Source organism: Lactuca sativa, chromosome 2 (genome assembly GCF_002870075.4).
Source record: "Lactuca sativa cultivar Salinas chromosome 2, Lsat_Salinas_v11, whole genome shotgun sequence".
Taxonomy (NCBI): Eukaryota; Viridiplantae; Streptophyta; class Magnoliopsida; order Asterales; family Asteraceae; genus Lactuca; species Lactuca sativa.
The window spans coordinates 114,023,335-114,039,225 of record NC_056624.2 but is presented as its reverse complement, the minus strand read 5'-3'; the positions used below and the strand labels follow the sequence as shown (position 1 = coordinate 114,039,225).

At 40.8% G+C, this 15,891-nt stretch overlaps 1 long non-coding RNA gene across 1 annotated transcript; it reads right to left on the bottom strand.

The window, feature by feature from the left end:
• Nucleotides 1-11,231: 11,231 nt before the first annotated feature.
• LOC122196465 (uncharacterized) lies at nt 11,232-14,023 on the bottom strand. The gene is made up of 2 exons (XR_006188070.2): nt 12,345-14,023; nt 11,232-11,824 (listed from the first exon to the last, which is right to left on the bottom strand). It is a non-coding gene; the product is annotated as an uncharacterized LOC122196465 (long non-coding RNA).
• Nucleotides 14,024-15,891: the final 1,868 nt, after the last annotated feature.

Sequence of the window (15,891 nt, the reverse complement as noted above, 5' to 3'; positions counted from 1 at the left end):
CATCCCACTCGTCGAGTTCCTCCACATCTTCAAGCTACTCGTCGAGTCCACTCGAAGGACTCGCCGAGTCTATTCGGTTCCACAAACATGCAGAGAACTTCCAAGGCATGCAGGGACTCCAAACCATAGATCTACCCTTCCCAAGCCTACTCCTCATGTAAAGTTGCAAACTTTACGTGTAGAGAAGGAGATCTAGGCAAAATGCACCATAAACTAGGGTTTAAGACCAAGGGGCTCCATAATCCACTCCATGACTGATACTTTACGGGATTCTAAACCTCAACAAGCATGGATCTGAGGTAGCAACCTCAGATCTGGACCTCAAGCTCGAGATTGATCTTAAACATGGCTTAAAAGCCCCAAAACTCATACCCAAGGAAAATCTGGAGGAGGGAAACAAATTGATACCTTCAAATGCTCTGAAATGATCCCCAAACTTCGGATCCAAAGCCACTCCTTAATGCTTCAAAGATTCCCACTTCTTCTTCTTCCTTTAAATCCCTCAAAAATGGCCAAAAGCTTGAATGAGCACAATGGGGGCTTAGGGTGCGGCGTTATGGGTGTGAGAGACAGTAAAGGAGCCCTAGGAAGGAGAATGAGGTGATTAAATAGGCTCCAAGCCCCGTATTTAGGGTTTTCCTCGCACAGACCCTACTCGCCGAGTCGCCTTGGCCGACTCACCGAGTTGGTCACTTAATCCTCGACGCGGATCCCGCTCGGACTCGCCGAGTTCCTCCTTGGACTCGCCGAGTCCCTCCTAAATTTAGGGTTTCCTTTACATGCTTGGCTTTCAAAATCTTGGGTGTTACAACTCTCCGCCACTTAAACTAAACTTCATCCTCGAAGTTTACCATGGCCCACCGACTGCTATCTGCCTCCAATACCCCACCAATTGTCCCAACACAAGCTGCCCACCTTCGCTGGTCTTCCTCCTGATCATACTGACTAGCATTAACCCTTGCGGATAATCATCTCGGGTCAACCCCAACCCTGAACATTCTGGAAACACAACTTATTCAACCGACAATCCTTCTGGTACTTTCCAAGTACTGCAACCGAACCTATAGGGGTTCACCCCCTTCTTTCCTCACGCGATTCCCTTGCCTTCCCAAGGCGATGCTCCAAAAACAACTATTTCCTCTGACACCGTGAAGATCCTATCTTCACCATTCCATTATTTCCGCTATATTCAATACGGGTCATCATCACCAGCGACCACTGACACTCCTCTCATGACATATCTTGGTGTCGAGCACCCCTCGGCTCAACTAACTGAATTCCACCATAACCCACTTTCCCGCACTACTACTGACTGGATATTTCTACCATTCCTCATCTGCCTTCCGGATGAACTGAGACCACTCTGGTCCCTACCAACCAATCGCTATCTGGATTACCGGCTCCCACCGGTAGCTAGACCCAACTCCAACACTAGTCGCTCTCAGCGACTTCCAAGAAACCTCGACAACCTAACGGCTCAATCAAATCTGCCATCCAGGCACTACAAACCTGGGATCCCTGATCCCCCATCTTGACACTAAGGTCCCTACCAGGTCCCACCTGCGCTGCTAAAACTCACGGGCCTCGCCCACGGGTCCCACCCGTCCCTATCCTTCTAGTCCCACTAGTCTATTCACTCTCGCTCGGGCCTCGCCCCAAATCCGCTAACGAAGCGACTAGGGAATGCTACGGCTTACCCATAGCCTTACATCACCATCCATTGCTGACTGCTAGTGAATGCTACGGCTGCCCCGTAGTCTTACAACACTTCCACCACTGACTGATAATACGAAGGCACCCATGTGCCAAAAGCTCTTAAGATCCTCATTCCGAGTCCCTCGAAACATACGGCGATCCACAACCTGAATTCCCAACCACGAACTAACCATTACCGACACATGCTCTAGCTGATGGGGAGTTTCTCAAACTCCCAACCCTGAAATCCTCAATCCATCGAACGTTGAACTACTCCCCTTCCTTCTCGGAGGTCGCGCACTCCTTCTGGGTCTGCGTGCTCCTACCCTGGCTTACTCGGAGGATTCTCCCCCACTTCGATCCTGCTTACCCCTTGTTGCTCAATGCTCAAAGAGAAAATCCCAATCCTTGCTACCATTCCATAATCAATCTGCTGAGGAACCCAATCTTACCATAGCTAGGGATCTAACCAATCCATCTCTGACACTACACGACCCTGATCTAGCGAGACATACCAGATCCCTCCCAAGCATGCTACAACTACTGCATCCTACGTAACCTTCTCCAATAGAACACAACCCCCAACTACCATACAAATATCCAAGGTATGCAGATGGCATATAACTCGATCATAATCAACCGCATATAATAAGATACACATACCGATGATGATGCAGAACCATAACAATATAATCATGCACAAAATAAAATAACTGCAAATGGGAATTGCATACCTGCAACGTCCGGCGATGCTCGCGCCTCCACAGTCGTCATCTGAAAAGCCCTGCTCCCTGCTGCAGGTGCCTCTACCCGGCCCTGACGGCCATCCACGATCCTCAAGGTTGCAGGGGCGGGTGCCATCACCCGTCCTGCCGAAGACAAACTAGGGCACTGGGCCTTCTTGTGGCCCCACTGGTTGCAATGAAAACATATCAAGTCTGATCCCTGCGCGGCGGTAACAGTGCAATCCCTGCTGAAATGACCAGTCCGACCGCACTTGAAGCAGCCAGGCTCACCACCGCTACCACTCCTGCACGCGCCCCCGTGCGCCCTGCCACACTTTCCGCACTGACTGCGGTCCTGATGATCCCTCAATCTCGAATCCGATCCCTAGGGCCTTTTGCCCGAACCCGCAGCTACCTGAACCTCATCCGGCTTCCTCTTCCGGATCTGCTCCAAATCAATCTCCCTTTCTTTAGCCCGAGAAATCATATCTTCCAGCGTCTTACAGGTGGATCTGCTCACGAACTCCCTGATGTCATCCCTCAACATCTCATGATATCGGGCCTTCTTCATCTCCTCATCCGTGACATACTGCGGTACAAGAAGAGCCCTCTCCCTGAACTTGGCGGTGATCTCCGCCATAGTCTCAATAGTCTGTGTCAAATCCTGAAACTCTCGTGCCAGCTGCTGCACCTCAATCATCGGCGAAAACTCCGCCCGGAACCTGACCGAGAAATCGCTCCAAGTCATCGCGTCCAATGCGGCATCATCCCTCAAAGCATGACCAAATTCCTCCCACCAATCCCTCGCTCTGTCCTTCAGAAGGCAGGAAGCGAATCTGACCTTGTCCCCCTCGGGACACTTGCTCGCACGAAAAGCGTTGGCAACATCAGCCAACCACCTGCTGCTAGCAATGGGGTCCCTAGCCCCATGATAATCTGGTGCCCCGCAAGCTCTGAACTCTCGAAATGTCAAGGTACGCGCTCCCATCAATGCCATCATCTCAGTACGGAAGGCTCCCAGCCTCTCATCCAAGATCTCCAGTATACCCTCCTTGACCGTGCCAAAGATCACATGAGTCTGAGCTAGAATACTCCGCGTAACCTCAGCTGGTATCAACTCTCTCATCCGCTCCTCGAGCTGCTCGGCCCCTGAACCCGAGCCTGATCCCTCTTCGGCGACTGACCCGCCCGCTGGTCTATCTCACAATGTCACCATGCTTGAAAATATACCACAACCACAATCAAAATACTCATCACTGATGCGAGACCAAACATACCCTACCAGGTTCCCGGTCTTGTCTCGGCCTTTCCCGAATCGAGTACGGATCCTCTGCTTTCAGTAGTACGGGCCCATACTACCTTCCACATCTATCTGTACTTTCCTCAGGAATTGCTTTGACTCCACCAGGTCCCTTATCCACTATCACCGCTCCCAGCACTATCTCATCCTAGGCTTAACCTAGGGAAACCTCTGACTCATCTCAAACCAGTCCTCAGCTGCTGAAGGTCTCCTGGTGATGCCAATTAGCCATCACCTGGATACCATCACATGCGACGAGGCTCAAATAATCCTTCAAGTAAAAGACTCGTCCCTACAACGGTTGGACTCAAACGAGAGCTGCGCAATAGGACCAAATCTAGCACTTTGAGATTATTCAACCCTGATCGCATGTGACGTGTCGTATCCACCTAATGGCTAACTCCCATCACTCAGAATCCCACAATGCACAAAGCAGGCAGCATTCGAACAAGGGAAAAAATCTAACCATAACATACTCAAGCAATCATATCTACATATCAAGAATCTGAACTAGCATGCAACACAAACTCATAACTCAGGCATAACCTAAACAGGCTATCCCACTACTGTCTACTCAGCACTACTATGCAGCTCAAAAGCACAAATAATAGGCACATAAGGCATCATCCCTAGATCCTTAGTCCTATTCTAGCATGCTATTCTACCAACTGATAACATAAACTTGTATGGGTATTTTGGGGTACTTACTTGAGCTCGGTTGATTGCATGCACCACACCTCTTTTCTCTTTTCAAAGTTCTTTTCTTTCTGAATTCCTTTTTGCTTTTCTAAAACTGTTTTTCGTTCTAAAAATTCTTTTTACAAAACTGTCTTTTAGCTTTTGAAAACTTTTTATCCGACCCCTCAGTTTGAGTTCAGGCACACCCAAGAGTATGCCCGAATCCCTCAAACCAAGGCTCTGATACCAACTTGTAACGTCCCAAAATTTAAGACCAAAAATTTCTTTTAATAAAACATTACTTCAAACAAATTCATCATTCCAAAACATAAAATTGAGTATAAGTTTTCAAAACACATGTTTGTTATCAGAGTAAACATTCCCAGGCTGACTAATCTATGGTGTGTGCCATGCGATCACCCCGAGCTCCTCCCTCCGCTACCGGAAGTACCTGAAAACAAAACTGAAAACCGTAAGCACGAAGCTTAGTGAGTTCCCCACCTTACCACATACCACATAATCACATAACATACAACCAATGATCAGCTAGGAGTTACGGGCCTTGCCCAGACTCGGGAAGATACGGGCTCTGCCCACACTTCGCTAGCCGGGAGATACGGGCCTCGCCCACACTTGTGAAGATACAGGCCCTGCCCACACTTCACTATCTGGGAGATACGGGCCTCGCCCACACTTGTGAAGATACGGGCCCTGCCCACACTTCGCTATCTAGGAGATACGGGCCTAGCCCACACTTCCAACCTCGAAGAGATACGGGCCCTGCCCACACTCAACCGCTAACCCATAACATACAGGTATCACGCAGACAACAAGTATAAGCAACTCTATCATATTAACGCATATACTGCCAGGCTATTCTGGGGTGCCTGACTACCCGGTACGGCCGTTCTGGGGTGCCGACTACCCGTGTCAAGCCATTCTGGGGTGCTGACTACCCATCGGTCCTAACAACCGATCCTCAGGGACTATTTCACCCCCCCTCCCTACTGCTACTATCACATATATCATAACATAACATATTATCAGACATATCTGGGGTGTCTGAACTACCCTTCGGTCCTAACAACCGAACTCTACTGATGAGTCATGGAACCCCATCCATGCTCCTACTGGTAGTGAGATACGGGCCCAGCCCATACTCACTTTTTCCCTAACATGGGCCTCACCCCTGATCTGCTGCTAATGAGATATGGAACACCATCCACACTCTGTAATTGGTGAGACGCAGGACCTCGCCCACACTCACCTCCCCACCAGGCACATACAAGTATCACACAGACAACAAGTATAAACTAACGCATAAGCCATTCCTGGGGCACCCGCCCTCTATCATTGGACCTTGTCCGAATATCATACTAGCATACTATGCCTAGGGCTTACCCCCGGGTCTTCTACTCATAACTACATGGTCCGGCATTGAGGCCATAGACCCATTCATACAAAGGGAAACTCACCTGCACTGGCTGAACTTGCTGATGATCCCGCTAGCTGCTGCCTGACCACTCACTGAACTCCGGCTCTACAAGCTTCCCGAGCTATCAATATCAATGCAACACTTAGTATAACTGATCCATGACAGTCAACCAAGCCAACCCTAGTCCCGGTCAAAGTCCTGGTCAAATTCAACCTTCTAGGTCAACCCTACTCGCCGAGTCGACCTATTGATTCGCCGAGTTCTTATGCTCAAAGTCCTTCTAATTGCGACTTGACTCGCCAAGTCTACCGACTCTCAAATCCTGACCTGATCAACTCATTGAGTCCTGGCTCGACTCGCTGACTCGAGTCTTAACTCGAAGGGTTTGGGACCACGCGACCTGACTCGTCGAGTCCAAGAACAGACTCGCCGAGCACAAGGCAATCTCCAACCAACTCGCCGAGTTGTTCATCCAACACGCCGAGTTCATGCACATATTCAACCGACTCGACGAGCTGTTCATCCCACTCGTCGAGTTCCTCCACATCTTCAAGCTACTCGCCGAGTCCACTCGAAGGACTCACCAAGTCTATTCGGTTCCACAAACATGCAGAGAACTTCCAAGGCATGCAGGGACTCCAAACCATAGATCTACCCTTCCCAAGCCTACTCCTCACGTAAAGTTGCAAACTTTACGTGTAGAGAAGGAGATCTAGGCAAAATGCACCATAAACTAGGGTTTAAGACCAAGGGGCTCCATAATCCACTCCATGACTGATACTTTACGGGATTCTAAACCTCAACAAGCATGGATCTGAGGTAGCAACCTCAGATCTGGACCTCAAGCTCGAGATTGATCTTAAACATGGCTTAAAAGCCCCAAAACTAATACCTAAGGAAAATCTGGAGGAGGGAAACGAATTGATACCTTCAAATGCTCTGAAATGATCCCCAAACTTCGGATCCAAAGCCACTCCTTGATGCTTCAAAGATTCCCACTTCTTCTTCTTCCTTTAAATCCCTCAAAAATGGCCAAAAGCTTGAATGAGCACAATGGAGGCTTAGGGTGTGGCGTTCTGGGTGTGAGAGACAGTAAAGGAGCCCTAGGAAGGAGAATGAGGCGATTAAATAGGCTCCAAGCCCCAGATTTAGGGTATTCCTCGCACTGACCCTACTCGCCGAGTCGCCTTGGCCGACTCGCCGAGTTGGTCACTTAATCCCCGATGCGGATCCCGCTCGGACTCGCTGAGTTCCTCCTTGGACTCACCGAGTCCCTCCTAAATTTAGGGTTTCCTTTACATGCTTGGCTTTCAAAATCTTGGGTGTCACACATACATTACTAGTAAGCTACCATAGGGGTACTTTAGGAAGATGCTAAAACTATTACTAGAACAATGAAACATACAACAAGTCAGTTCATTCATGAGTCTATACATGCTAGATAGAGAGAGAACACACAATACAACTAGCACACGCAGAACATTACAGTACATTACTATACATTCTAGATAGAGAAAGAACACACAATACAACTAGCACACGCAGAACATTACAGTACATACAGGCTAGACAGAGAAAGAACACACAATACAGCTAGCACATTTATTACATATAGATTTATGCAGTTATGTGAGCCATTAAATGGGTCATGGCACTACTTGCCATGACCGTTTTTGTATCCAGAATCTCCTTAATTGGGGAGCGAATGAGTTTGCATATAGATCTATACTGGATTGACTATCCTACACAGTGCTGTTCGCTACAGTGGGACTTGCAAGTCTATGGGTGCCAAATGTCATTTCTTATGGCGTCTTACATCGTCGTTTTACTAGAGTCGGTAGCAGGATACAGGCCGATCACATATTACTTTAAATATCAATTGGTTTAAGGTAGTTAGTATAGTAGTAGTCACTTATTACAAATACTACGGTACTATGATTTTCCCATTACATTCACTTCGTGAACATTCACACGATGCACGGTAATGTAGAAACTATATTTTGGTTAATGATAGTCAAATTTAGGAAAATACACTCTTACAAGACACACACACACACAGATACTAGATGCCTTGGTAAAAGGCTACTTTTAGTAGGAAACATAGGGTTTTCTATGAGAGTTCAAACAAATACAAACTTTTCTAAACATTCATAGTACATCTTACAAAACATCTTACAAATGCTTTCATACAAACAAGACACTAAGATACTTATGATCTCACCAGCTTTAAAGCTGATACTCGCTTTCAAAATAACTTGTATTCTCAGGTCACCAGTAGACAGGTACCGGTGCCATGTTTTGAGAAGACGGAGCTTGTTTCAAGACTCCTCTTTATTTTGATATATATTACTTTTGGTGTCTATATAACTTGACAGAACATACTTGTATGAAATTATATTATTAATGTAATGGATGATGTTGTTGCTTGTTTACTACTTTGCATTGTTGTGATACTGTAATGACGTCCTCCACCCCAGAACGTTTCCGTCGTTCATAGGATTTGGGGTGTGACAGTTAGAAGTTAGGAAGGTTTTTGGTTTAGTCTAGTACGCTGGGCGTCACTAGGTGTACACGATCAAAATGTGACATCCCCATTTTGAATCTGCAGGCGTTACACAAAACTCACACCCTAATTTCGGGGTTTTGAGCCGTATTTTAGCTCTTTAACTTCCCCTATATCGTTTCCATTCTCAACCTCTACCTCTCTAACATCCTCCCTTGAAACCCTAACCCTAGTTTGAGCTTTCTGAGCAAAAGAAGGTGTTTTGAGTGCTTTGGAGTGTTCTTGATGTATCTTGGAGAAGAAGGGGCACATTGGAGAAGTGTTGGTTCCATTGGAGCTTGTAGATCTAGACCTTGTTCACCTTAATCCTTCTTTAGGAGGTATAAAGCTTGAATCTTGATGATGCATTTGTTAGATCTAGCTAGTTCTGAGTATTGAGTTTTTTGTCACTTTAGTGTATAAATTTTAGATCTTGAAAGTTTACGACCGTGTCATGGATAATGTTGGAAAATTATCAATCTAATAATAATATTGATTCAGATCTGAAGGTTGGAGACTTGGACTTAATGGATTAAGTTGTGAAATATCCAATTTTGGCCCCTTTGAAACTTAAAAACTAGATCTTGCTTGTTTGGACCATTCTAATGGATAAATTTGGAAACTTTGTCCATTAGGAGCTATTAGGAACAATAAAAATGTGAGCTTGATCCTTCTATCCCTTCCATGCAAGAGTTATGATGTGTTAACGGATTAATAAGTTAGTGATTTAGATTTTTGACCTTTTTATAGCCACGGGGAGTCATAAATGTGGAAACTTTATGACTTAAGTCGATGTTTTGAGTCTAGATCTGAGCTCTAGACAAAAGTCCTTAATGGATAAAGTGCTTAATGGATGAGTGAGAATAGGTCGCATATGTTGAGTACGTTGGGCGTACTCAACTGCTTTGGACTTTAACTTTCATTGATTTCCATTAACCATTGGCTTTTTGACCAAGTTTGATTTTGGGTCAAACTTGAGGATTTTGGGATATTGATTAATATTCTATCTGGTTTTGGTGTTAGTGGATTTGTGGTTGCAAGCAATGCAGAAAATGGATCGTATCGTAGTGTTTCAGAGTTCTTCGACTCAGGTGAGTTTCGCCTTATTGTACCGTGGTTCGAAGGCACCAATGCCAGCCCACTAGGTTTGGTTATCTTTTAGTATTGGAGAGTCATCAGGACCATATGTAGTCATGTAGGATTCACTGAGGACTCTTGATCTAGGATTCTTGTGTGTTCCTTATTTGGTTGTGGCTCTAGAGTAGGATTACCTGTCCAGGTGTCTCTCCCACCTCTAAGTATTTATGGTTATGAATTCCTTTATTGGCTAGGTATCCTTATGTATAGTATAATGTTGTGTTGTAGTGATCTATTAGATCTATGCATATATATCCTTGTATGATAGGATGTTGTAGTAGTGGTATTCTAGTTAGAGTGCTAGTAGACTAGATATCATCTATTGGAGTGCCCTAGGGGCTATATGTAGTCATATATGATAGCCTGAGAACTCTTTATCTAGGCTTTCTTGCATGTTCCTAGTTTGGTTGTGGCTCTAAAGTAGGATCATCTGTTTGGGTGGCTAACTCACCTCTAGTTACTTATGGTTACGCATTTCATGGAGCATAGCTGGTAGTGGGAAAATGTGTTGTGAGAGGACTAATAGGCGGTAGTGAGTTGTATGATTGATATTTGCCTATATTATATGCCTACTTGATCATTGATTATTTATATGTCGACATATGGTGATAGTGGGTTAAGGTGGTCCTACTTTGTGTTGTAGGCCAAGATACTCAATGCGGGCTGGTTGTGAGTCGTAGGCACGAAGGCTATGGAAGAGCTGTTGGGTTGAGGCGGTAGGCCAACAAACCTTGGGTATTCCATCCCGATGGCTGATTGGACCCGTTGCATGTCAACATTCTAGTCCAAGGACTAATTGGGTATGGCTTTCCAATCCGTTGATTGTGGGCTGTTATGCATGCTTGTATGTTTCATATGGAGTATTTTGGGGGTAACTCACTAAACTTTGTGCTTACCCAGTTGTTTATGTTTTTCAGGTTTTATCGGTGATCATGGGAAGGCGAAGGCGGGACTGTACACACTCATCATCAACATTGAGGATTCTGTGTCTCTTATATAGCTCTGGTTTTCAATAAATGTATTTTGGAATACACGGTTTTCTTAATAATTGATTATTAATTAGGAAGTTTACTCTTACAAAATGAAAAAAATTTGTTGTGAAAATGAGACGTTACATGTCTGTTACTGTTACAAAATTTATGACAACATATCAGTTATATATTTGTGTTAGTCAGTATTTCAAATATAGATCTTGATGCCCGATTAATCAGAGACTAATCGATAGGTGGCCTTAAACCGATTATGATTAGGGCTAGTCGGATAACTTAATTGGCAATGGTCAAAGTCTGAGTTAGGGGGTCCTAATTGATCCTAGACGGCGTAATCGGTCAAAATTTGAAAATTTAAAATTTTCAAATATTAACCCAAACTTTTCGAATTTTTATATTTTTAAAATTTCATAATTTCAAATTGTCTAATATTATACCTAAATTTTCAAATTTTAAAGTATTAAACCAAAATTTTCAAATATGCAAATAAGGATATATTAACTTATTATTATTTTTTTTAATAATTTATGGTCTTCGATTAATCTATGTTTAGAATCATGGTCTTAAAATACATATTTCACTTTATGAGATAGATTGATAGAGTCAAATTGCTAAAAAAACATTTCATATTATACTTTTTTTGCTAGTTCTAGGTATAACCCTTGCTTTGATAGGTTCGAGTGGTATAGAAAAAATGTTTACATCTGTTGTATCGTGGGAAACAAGCGTCTGATCAACAAATTATTTTAAGGACATTGTAATAAAAAAAAGCCTCATTAATTTCTTATTTTGTTTGTTTTCATATATTTCCATAATATTTTCCGTTCAAAATTTAGTGAAAGTATGCCCGACAAACAACCTTCTTGCAACTCCGACCGACTGGCTACTTCATTGATCATATTGCTCTGCCTCTGTTTGTGTATGTGTGTATTCATGTTTTACAAATGGCAAATATTGATCAGTAGATTTAAGCCACAACTCAATGCCCTCCATCTCAACCTCACTAACATCTCCTTCATTGTACTTGATAAATTCTCCCAACTTGATCTCCATCCACCCGTCCTTTCTCCTTTGATTAAACCTATCATTTTTCATACCATATTTCAGTAGCCTCTTGTATTTGAAGATATACATTTTCGGTCTCCATTATTACACCACCAAAAATCACCGTTGTTTTAGCTGGCACAAAAAGTCCATAATTGCTAGTAGTTCGAAAGACAAGGTACGCTACATATGTTGTGTATCCTAACAACATTGCATATGCTATTTTGCCATGGATGGCCATTGCCAACGTACGTTTTTAGTATGCAAACCTACCGAAACCTACACAAATGGAAACATATGTTCAGTTAGACTATATTCCAATATATATATATAGAGGAGATTGGACCAAGTATATCTTGTTAAAGCTATTTTTGATAACAGTGCAATCCATGCTGTATGTTTGCTATTGTATAGAAATGACCCTAAAAGGGAAAAAGAGACCATGATTTAAGTGTATGTCCCCATTCCCAATAGTTAGGGTTATATTCAAATAATAGCTCATTGGCGTCCAACATATAGCACTTTTTCCCACTCTCCATATCTAGCTGGAAGCTCTATTTATAGGATTATGTGAGACCAAATCTTACTTCGTAGAAGTGTTTTTTTAACAATTATATCCAAAAAAGCATTCTCCTTATGTTGCATTGAATCATTGGATTTAAAAATTTCCAATGATCAATTAGTTGACTTTTGAGAAATCTTGGTTTACTACAACAATCAAGCACAAAGACACGTAGGTTATATACACACATTTAAAAAGGAAGAAGGAAAGAGGGTATTGCAAGAATGATCGATTTACCAGGTAGCCACCATCAAGGAAAATACGTGAGTCCGGTAAGCGGAAGTATAGAGGCTTTTTAGAGCCAATATCCAGCGGAGGAACCGCCCTCACAATGATTTCCTGGTAATCCGGTGACAGAAGTTCCTCCCAAAAGTCTTTCTGCCACTGAGTTGATTCCTTTGGAGAAGTCTGACATTTGCCCGCTTCTCTAGGTGAAGTTAGTGATAGTATCTCGAAATACTTGCTACTTCGTTCATCAAGTGTATGTATGTGTGTTTTGCTACAAGTAGAGGGGCATAACCGCCTATGATAATATGTTGGGTAATGTGTTCTACTTTATATTGATTAACAATATTCAATGGGCTTACCTAAAGTTAGCTAAAATACATTTTTACCGTACATTAATTATTGAATTATTTTTATTATTTGAAATTGTATTGTTTTCTCAAAAAAATTTGTTATAAGTAGTTAAAAAAATGTTGATTCCCATAACTTTTTTATTGTATATTTTTATTTACAAATAAAAACTTACTATAATAATAAGGACCCTTTTATCTTGTTCGACCTCGGCCTTTGAGGATATTTAATTCCTCAGGAGCAGCAGGCCGGATATCTTTACATTTCCTAATGTGTTTATGGAAGAAAGATAAGATGTTTTCGTTTCTTGTTATAAAAAAAAAACAAAAGATGATAGTCAAAAAATTAAAATATGCATTGCATTGAAAATATGTTTCCAGAGTGTATTGTTATAAACAAAAGACTTACTTGAAAATTCAACGCTTCTGTAATCGCCTTGATGATCTTATCCATCGTAGGGCCTTTTCTTAAGTCCAAGTTAATGCACTCATGTGCAATTTCGTTAAATTTATGAAAAGACCTCAAACCATTCTCATCTTTGATAGTGGGATCTTTTAACTTGTCAAGTCCGTCAAAGAGTCCACGATATTATGTCGATCAGAAACAGTCCTTGGTCTTCTAAGGGCCTTACCTTATAAGCCATCATCCTACTCGACATCTCAAACATTACCACTCCAAATGAGTATATTTCAGACTCTTTAGAGAGCATACCTATTTCCATGTAACTCGGATCGATGTAAAACCTTGTACCAGAAGACCTTGGCGTTGTACAAACAAGGGTATCTTGCTGATTTCTTGGACTTAGTCTTGACAAACCAAAATCACATATATTGGCTTCCAGATTAGCATCTAACAAAATATTTGCGCTCTTCAAATCTCTATGAATTACTCTGCTGTGCTCCCCAACACCAGAGTGAACTACTTTACTCCTGTTGCTTCCCTTAAGAACATCTTCAGGCGTTGTTCCCATGTTAGGCAAGGCTTCCTATCTGGGTCTCGGAGGTGATAATCAAGGCACCTGTTACTAGTAAACTTGAAAACTATAATTTTCTCATTTGCATCGTCACAGTAACCAACGAACGGGATGATGTTTGGATGGTTGAAACTTGAAACCAACTTGACTTCATTATGGAAATCGTTGGTTCCTTGATAACTATTTGGATCAAGGGGTTTGATGGCTACTAAGCTAGCTGGTTTTTCCAGTCGTTAGAGAGTTCTTCTCTGTAGACCATAACAAATCCACCATCTCCGACCAGAGTTTCTAAACTGAAGTTTTTTGTGGCTCAAGTGATCTCCGCTAGTGGAATTCGACATTTGTTTTTTTTTTTTATTGGTGATTAAGTATGGTTATAGTGGTAGCAGCTTTAATATATAGGGAGAACTGAGTTTACTTTGAAGCGCATTACAACAGTTCACTAGCATGAGGTGCTTATTCATCACCCAACCGAAGTGAACAGACCCCCTCCTAGGATGCTCTGACGTGGGATGGTGGCAACTCATTTCATATCAATTTTACATAGTTCTCCTTTATTTTCGCGACTTCTTTTTTATTACCTTATGGTATTTTTAATATATTGATATACATATTAAAATTACATCTCGCTTAAAACCAGTATTTGATTAAATTAATATAAATTCATAACAGAACATAAAATAAATCATACATTAAAAAGATGACTTTGATTGTCTACAATGAGACATATACCGAATATTATTGGTATTAATATTAATTGAAAACTTTATAAAAAATTGAAAAGATTTTAAAAGTCTCTTTAAATTTGATAGCAGTATTCACGTTGAGAGTGATAGTTACGTTAAATTATAATTAATACATTAAATTGTCTATATTCTATCAAAAGAAAGAATGTTTGCTTTTATTTTTAACTAGTTGTAAAACTCCTGTTTTATAAAAAAATTGAAAAGATTTTAAAAATCTCTTTAAATTTGATAGCAGTATTCATGTTGAGAGTGATAGTTACGATTAAATTATAATCAATACATTAAATTGTCTATATTCTATCAAATGAAAGAATGTTTGCTTTTATTTTTAACTAGTTGTAAAACCCATGTTTTATAAAAAAATTGAAAAGATTTTAAAAATCTCTTTAAATTTGATAGCAGTATTCATGTTGAGAGTGATAGTTACGTTAAATTATAATTAATACATTAAATTGTCTATATTCTATCAAATGAAAGAATGTTTGTTTTTATTTTTAATTAGTTGTAAAACCCAAGTATTACATGGGTTCATTTAAAAGAAAAATTAAATATAAAATTCTTAACATTTTGAGAAATTTGAATTTATAACAAAAATTAGAAAAATATTGAATTATTAAAATTAATGTGTTTTTTTTTTAATTTAAACTAATAAGTTAGATGAATAAACATAGGAAACTAATGAGTCTTAATTTAGAAATTTTAAAATTAAATGAAATATCAATTAATGATATTGATAATGATTTATTATTACATTTATGATAATTATTACATTTAAATATTATGTAAAATTTAATATAATGGAAAAAACCATGTGGAATAAATTTAAGTAAGAATAATGCATGTGGTCAAATCAATAAGAGTGTAACATATGGTAAAAACAATTTCATTTATTAGAGTAGATTTAATAGGTTAACTTATAAATACTACTTTTTGCTAATTTAATTAAATATTTCTTAAAATTTGTATTTTAATTATGTGGAAATTAGTTGGACGAAATATTGCCTTTCTGTACTTATTTATTATATTCACAAGTAATTTTTAAAGAGTAAAACAACATGTGGTTTAACTATGAAATAATCAAATGAAACTAGAAACCTCTCATAGGCAGAACGGAGTCTGAGGCGCGAGTTGGGCATTTTTTTGGTTAGGTTCACATCAAGCAAACGGGTGGGGGCCGGGTAATAATGCATGTCAGCTACTTTTAGAGCCAGTAGTTAATTTTGTTACTCCGTGTCATGTGTTTGTCTATTTGCATGCATACGGACCGTGACTTTTTTTTTTTATTATTATTTCATTATTTTTTTGTTTTCTACATAACTTTTTATATATAGATATCCAAAGTCCCTAGTGATTGCAATTCATTCTCATTCAATTCAATGAATTTCTAAGGCAAAGCTAAACAACCTGTTTCTAGCAAAATGCATAAATCTATATAAAACGGTTCAAGTCAAAATATTCCATGTTTTTCTCCAATATTTCAAAACTCAAA